Genomic DNA, 8510 nt, shown 5'->3' with positions numbered 1-8510 from the left:
ATCAATTCAAATGGATAAAACCAGAGGATTCCGAAAATCTGACCAAAATTCTAAAACATGACAGGCCAGCTTCCTTAAAATTAATACATTTTTTATTCAGAAATAACTCATATTTATCAACTGTTCATGAATGTAGAAAAAAAAACATAATTTTTTGCTGTATATTTATCAAATTTAAAAAAAAAAGCAATATTTACGTTTTCAAGAAAATTGACACACTTATTCTTCTCGCGTAATCAAAACAAATGAAATTTAAAAAAAAAGAGGGGACCATCAACTCGATTTCAAGCTCATTAAGTTTGAATGATAAAAATCAGTCAAAAACTGCATTTTCCTGATAAATCATAGTTTGACGTCGCGAAATTATCAATTTACGTTAGCAACGTCATTACCTCTCCTGTACCTGTATCGTATTCTCTTAAGGTGCACATCTTTCATGTAAAGTGCAAATTGTTTTATTTTAGATGTGACAGTAAACTAGGATGTGTGCCATTACACACTGAAGCCTCTACAGAAAGATGTATGTATTTAGTTTAAATTAAATGTAGTGTACTTATTCATGTTATTATGGTTACTATTAACAGTTTTTTTTTAACATTTTCCAAAACAATATACACTACATGCATATTTCGACAAATTATAAAGTTATTTCAGTTATTGGTTTAAAAATAGAATAATATCATCATTTTGATCGGACAAGTACAGGGAGCACCATTTTATAGACACTAGATATATACACTATATAGGGAAACAGAAACTCCATTAGAAACATAACTTTGATACTAAATGCAAATACGTATATTGTTTTCCTTTTAAGTTTCTACAGGGATTGATGATAATCAACAAACAACCGTGGATATACATGTACAAGTATCAGAACAAGACAAAAATGTTCTATACAGTAAGTATGGTTTTTAATATTTTATATATTTACAGGCAAATAAGTAAAACATAAGATAGTTGTAGTATAATTACCAAGCCAGGAAATTCAAATTTCTTATGCTAATTATAACTTGTTGATATTATGTTTGACAATAACACGACATAGTTCAACAATACGCTTCATTTGTCAACACATTAGAAAGCTTCGATGGCACTTCGATTGTATGCTTGGAACCAATGCAGGATATTGCCGGTCTTTAAACCAAATTAAGTATGTGTTCTCCTGTCTGCTTAGCATAAGGATGCTTGGAGAAGAAACTGATTATATTTGTGATGATTCAAAATAACCATATTCAGCTCTTAACAAGCTTTACTATTTTTTAAATGGCTGGTCTTATTTATTATTAAACAACATTTGATAATTTGTAACACAAGTTCTGGTCTGGAGTGGGGATCCCATAATTGCTATTTTAACAAACCAAAACATAACTGAAATATTAATTAGTCTTTCACATATCTTCAAGAAAAATATTGAAACCAGTTTTCTACATTTGGTTCTATATATATTGTCTTGAAAGTAAGCAGTTTGACCTCAAATACTTCAGTATGAACAAAGCAAAAAATAATATGAAAGTTTTAATTTAAAAAAAAGCTACACATACGGTACTCTCGAATTGATATCACATACGATTGCACTTAAACAATTGTCGAAAAAAATAGTTTAAACGTTGGAAGAAAGACGGTATTTGTGTGTTCAACAATCCAGATTTATTAGAATCAAAAAGAGATACCAGTGTTCAGATTTTGATCAGTCCAGAGCGTCAGAAAACACATTTGGTTCCGGCTTATGAGGTTTGACTGCTCTACCTGCACTTACCTTATCAAATAAGGAGATGCAATACGATTGCAAACGAGACAACTAACCAACAACTCAAATGACCAGCATTTGAGCAACTATAAAATGTCACCGCACGGCCTTCAACAATGAAAGAATTACATGCCATATTTACAGCTATTTATTACCCAACATGCCAAAATGTGAAACAATTCATCTAGCTGCCTTGTTTATGACACAACTATAAACGAAATAAAAAATGTCAACTATGACAGACAAAGTGACGAAGGTTGAATAACAAGCCCTTGATTTGAAAAAAATGTGACAAAAGTGTCACAAGTATCAGCATCTTCGAAAAGCTGGTTCAAAGCCAAAGAAAACTTTTAAATTATCATGGTCTCCCAGAATATAAACACAATTATTATAAACTTATAGAAAATAATGGTATAATTGTACGATACAACGAATGTGTACATATAAATATATATCACATCAATTTTAAATATGATATGACTTTTGTTATCAACTGCTGCCGGTTATTATTGCAGGCTTTTCTTTAACGTTATCGCAAAGCATTTCTACGTCATTTTGCAAATTTCGAGTGGGAAACATTGCTAGTAGAATTAAAACCATATATGTATATTTTTGGTATATTTCGCCTCTCCTGTACAGGGAAATTCAAGATTTGTATTTGTTCTATTAAAATATTATTCTTCAAGATCAAGGAAAAATGTGGTTAACTTGTATCTTTTAGAAAAAAAGAACGATAGTATGATACAACTTATAATTGTTTCTTATAAAGTGATGTTTCATATGTTCTAATAACTTTACAGGTTCAGAGGAAAGCAAACACACTACAAATTGTGACTTCGAAAATAACACTGGTCGAACTGACGGAAATGGTAAGCGAATGTTTCTCAGATTACTACATGTATATATCTAGGATTACGATTCATTAGTTCATATTAGTGTTTAGAAGATTTTCATAGTTAAACCAGACTTCCGATATTAGATGTTTTCATACTAGTTTTATTGTTTGTCTGAATACACAAGTCATTGCTTTGTGTGTGTATTTTGATTTATTGTTCTGAACTTTGTAATTAATTCATTTCTATTACCTTCTCAAATATGCCAATAATTTTTGTATATGGAATGGAAAAAAGTGAATAACAACATACAGCAATAAGTAGTATCAACAATGATATGAACTAAAACATTTGTGAACACGTCTTCATGACGATATTTTAAATTAGACATGTTAGAAATTTTTTTTTTGGGGGGGAAATGCATTCCATATAACCTAACATTGGAAACTGATGTTGTTAAAATTTATCATATCAGTCGAACAATATAATGTTCACGTGTATGCAGGCAAGTGTATAACAATTCTTGTCTGCATTCGTTAAATTCTAAAGAATGACACACTCGTTAAGAATACGGTAAATCTGTTAATAGGTTTTAAATGACTAAGTGTATGGTATGGTATTCTACTAGAGCTTTTGACACTATAATGTTAAGTGAATTAAACCCTATTTTATCTAGGATCCCTACATTAAATATATGTTTGAATATATATATGTGTAATGTATCAATAATAGTTAAAGTTTATTTGACTTATTATATTAAACAGTTGTTCTGTAACCATCATATGTTCAGTATTGTACAACCTTTTTATCATTATTTTGTTCTAGGTGTACGTACCAATCAGTATATAACATACATCATATGGGCTGGATGTTGTTTGTTCATTATCCTTATTGTCGTCTGTAGCAGTATATGTATTGGTTTGAATAAGAAAATGCTGCTTGAACATTTTGCATATCTCAATAGTATACCACAAGAAAACATAGCAACTGCAGAAAAATTTCACTTTGATGAAAGTGGCCTCGGGCCATATACTGAAATAAACGAACAGAATATGTGTGAGGATCATGAGATTGAAAGAAAAGTGGTAACAAGAAAAAATCACACGAGGGTTGCAATGGAGATGTATATCTAAGTCCGTGCCATTCTTTATTAATCGAATCAGCAGATGATCCATGCAAACCATGCACAATAAATTTTGAATGTGAAAAATCATCAATTTCATCGATAAATGCAATCAACGCTTTTACAAACCTATAAAATTACGAAATGTATACTTATAATTACATTGTTCTGCTAAAGTAATAAAACAAACCGAGTTGTTATTGTTATGTACCTGTCAGTGTGCAATTTATAGTTCAAGCTTGTAGACTGTATCATCATGAATGTTACATTTCATTTTGAAATGAAGGTTGGTTTCGGAATGACACGAGAAACATATTGGCTCATCATCATAATGTAATACAATTAATTGTATAAGTAATCACAATGTGAGTCAATATTGACAGTATCAAGATAATTTAAAATATGTTTTAACATTAAGATAACGTATTTGTATTTTGATATCAACATGATCAACCAAACTTGGAATATGATTATTGTTATTGATGTAAGTATGATAATTACAAGATGTATTGCTTAAATTTCTGAATGATTTTAATGAACATGCATTTTCATACAAATATTTGAGCTCTTTATTTTATGTTTTTTTTTTGCAGTTTTGATTATGATCAGCTAAGGATATTTGTTATGTTTTTTGTAGCTTTTTACCAATATCACAGCACACAAGTGCATATCTCATTGTTTCCTTTCGAAAATTATTGGTATAGTGAAAAAACGTATATGGGTAACCGTTCATGAAACAAAATCACATGCATAGAAAAAAACTCCACAAAAACACACACACTTAATGCAACGGAACAGTGTTTTCTTTATGTCAGAGTCACAACTAGGCATTTAACACGGCGCAAAGACACGCTCACTTCACTGCTAGCTTAGGAAAGCCATATCAAGGCCTTGAATGGAATTTGTTTTGCAAAAATATTTAACTAAGTAGCTTATATTTAAGTACTTAATGAATTTTATGTAGTTTTTGACCAGTATCACAGTACACAAATGTAAAACTAAATGTTTCGTTGAAAAATAAAAATTATTATTATAGTGAAACAACTGATATGAGTATATATCCTTGACACACAACACATACATGTAGAAAAAAACCTAGATCACACTCAAAAACTTAATATAGGAAGCATATATTCAAGTAGTTATGAACTAAGATAAAAGGTGAAGGACTGGTGAGCCTTGTCGAGCACACTTTGTACTACCTGTTTATGGCTTATGGGTATACCTTGCATTGATGCATAACAAACTTTAAGTAATTATCATCGATATTTAGTGTTTTGCATGAACATCTTTCTTATAAGATAGACTAGATATGATAAATTTAACATATGGTTGTTTTATTTTAAATAAATTCCGATGATAGTTGTTTCCCAAATCAGCTTTCGTGATTGTCTGGATACTCGAATCACTGATTTGTATGTGTTATGTTTTTTCTGAACATCATGATATTCTTTTTTCTTTGTCTTTTTCAATACTGTAAGTATATGGAATAATAAAAAAGGGCATGATGAAATACAACAATAAGTAGTACCAACCCATATAAATCCTCTTTTTAACGTACATTGTACATGTATGACCGCCTGTTTTTAATTTTATGTATAAATTTTGTTCATGTTTGAATAACTTTTTATCAAATGATTCAATTGGTCCTTTCAAATAACGAAGAATATGTATGCGTATGCTTATGTTAAAGCGCCATCTAAATATCTTAATAAATGAAACCAGTGAAATTCAAACGTAAAAGAATTGAGCATTCAACTTTATTACAACAGAATATGGCAGATTCTCTTACCTTACAGAGAGATTTGAAGATGCACATCATGTAACGTAGGACTGAATAACAGTCATCAGACCAATCAACATAATAATTCCAAACCAGTTAATATATGAAATGTATAATTTTTTCAAAGAATGTCCTACACGATTTGACACGATGCAAATACTAAACTCTAGCATACAGATTGACATCTTTTAATGCATTGAGTCTGACATTAATAAGTTCGAACTAAATTTAGTGCTTGCATGTTCCGAACGATATGCAATTAGCAAGTTCGGAGTATTTCCTAGTCTTGTTGGGTTTCATGAGCGACAAGAGACAGTATTTGCCTCAATACGCTATAAAATCGTTCCACTAGTCCGCCCGGATGTAGTCCGTATGGCTTCGAACGCGTTGTATTAATACCAAGTTTTTCACTTTCAAATTCGCGACCTTTCTTAATATGGATTTTCGTCAGACTTTTGAAACGACTGAAAACTTTAGACACTCACTTATCTGCAACGGTAAGAGCCGTGCAATTTAGAACCGAATATGCTTCATGCCATTTCGTGTAATATTCGTCAACAACTATTATGTAATTATTACTACGGCGACTTATTGACAAGGGACTCATGATATCTCAGGCAACGCATTGCATCGGAGCTGTTACCTGGATCTGTTTTAACTGCAAGTTCTTGTACTGCGATTTGGTTTTTCTTTAGCGCATATAAAACACCAGGTTATACAAGTTATACCATCTTTTTAAAATTTTCTATAAGACCTGTGCAATAGAAATGGTGCTTAACACTTTTATCCTGCGTGTTATCCTACCAAAATGTACACCAATACGATTTTTATGTAATTCTTTAAATATAAATAATAAGTTGTCTCTTTGGGCGCTACCATCTGTAATATTCGTTGGCTAAGCTTATAGTCGATCCGTCGATACAGAAAATCTTTATGTATTTCTAATGAATCCCATTGTGTCCATAAATTATGACCTTCAGCTTTTAAATTGTGCAATTGGTAAGTTTAAGCTTGTCTCCTAAATCAGCTTTCATCTTCCGCATTGTCGGTTTTTGATTGAGAAAAAGTATATGTTTTACCGTTGTTAATTTTAAGCTTCGCTATAAAACCATCTTTCATCTGCCGCACCGTCGTATCTAAATCCCCAGTCACATCTTAAAGGATAGCTTGAACGGACGATGAACGGATAACTTTTTTTTTCAGTCCGTTCATTTCCATTAGGCCTCTGTTCTTATTCGTTAGACGTTCGTTCGTATATGTCGTTGTCCGTTCTGTCCGGTGGAACATTTGAAGCATGTTCAAAACTTTCAACGGACGTTAAACGAATGAAATGTCTGCTGTACATCCGGTATGCGGCCGTTATTTATTGTACTCTGCCGTTCCGTTTCCATCTTATATCCGTTATTCATCCGCTTCGGATCTGGTAGATTAATTACCAACGAACTTCTACCGGACGTATGACGGATAAGACGGATGTTGAACGAATGTGGTACGGACCTCTACCGGACGTATAGCGGATAAAACAGATGATGAACCGTTTTTTGGTCAGTAATTCAACGGACTCCCAACGGATAACAATTTCAACAATGGAAAACTTTATTTTTACCGTTAGGCGTCCGTTTGTGCTATCCGGTATGGTTTGTCCACAGCTTAACCGATTTATCTTTTATTAATATTTAAAATATTTGCGTTACTGTCTGTTTCAAGCCTGTAGCCAGAGCTGTTATCTCTATAAGACGCGCTAATTAGACATATATTTTATTTACAATTGGATTTTGTTCTCTTTGTCGAAATTAACGAACGTTCGTTACAGTCACTATTTTGACTTCAAATTTTGGATGTCTTGAGAACGCGTCTGTATTTTGGTGCTTAATGTTGCATCTGTGTCTAATCCCAAATTCAATCTAATATACTAAACCATGCTTGACATGAATAAGCAATACTATGCTTTTTTTAAGTCTGCTTTTGAGACATAACGGTCCGCCTCTAAAATTACTTGCAAACGTATCTAGAATATAAAGTCCTTTCTGTTATCGGAAGATTAGGAATAGTATCACTCGTTACCACACATTTTTCAATTAATCAACTGAGCTTTTTTGAATTTTCATCCCATATAATCTTTACCTGTATTCGAGTTTACTTAGTCAAGTGGGCAGCCACTTTAGAAAAAAAATGTGGGAAACGCTTTCGATAATATCCTGTAAAGTCAAGAAAACTCGTTATATTTCAGACATTTTATACTTTAATTTTTTTAACAACCTCAATTTTCCTACTTTAAGATAATTGATGAGATGTCTTTCGTCTTTTATAGAAAATGTTTTGACTTTGATAGATTCCTTTTATTAAACAACCTGTATGTAGTAAATCATTGCACTATTTTAAGCTGTCACATAGCATATCACTTGAGAGATAATCACCTCATATGATGTTGGAATGTTTTTACATAGAAATGAACAGTTATGAAGGATATGAGATACAGAGAATGAAACATTGACAAGCAATAAGAAAATTCACAAAAAATTGAAAATTCAAAAAGAAATGTCCCTAAGCAAATGGCAAAATCAAAAGCTCAAACACTTCAAACTAATGGATAACAATTGTAATAAAACCGACTTGAAAAAGACATTTTCTTATTTAGCAAGACGGTAGATTACAGCTGGTTTTCGTCTTGTGGATATCAATTTCTGAGAGAAAAAGATTAAAGTAAAAGATTTGGCGTTTTTTGCCAATCCTACGATTCATTCAAACTGAGATAATGTTATCATAACGGATGCCTCATATGAATTCAGTTTCATAAGTACATAATATGCGTACATATCGGTAGGCAGTCAATATATGGCATAGACAAATAACACCAAGAAACAAATAGCTGTACCTTTAAACTATCATTTAGCTAAACTCAGATATCAGCAATTTCAACCAGTAACATTTTTTTATTTAATAAAAAATATATATATATCATTTAATTGTCAACTCATTTATAATAAAAATAAATATATAATAAAGACAAAACGTTTATTA

The sequence above is a fragment of the Mytilus edulis genome, chromosome 8 (genome assembly GCF_963676685.1).
Source record: "Mytilus edulis chromosome 8, xbMytEdul2.2, whole genome shotgun sequence".
Taxonomy (NCBI): Eukaryota; Metazoa; Mollusca; class Bivalvia; order Mytilida; family Mytilidae; genus Mytilus; species Mytilus edulis.
This window is presented reverse-complemented; position numbering follows the sequence as displayed.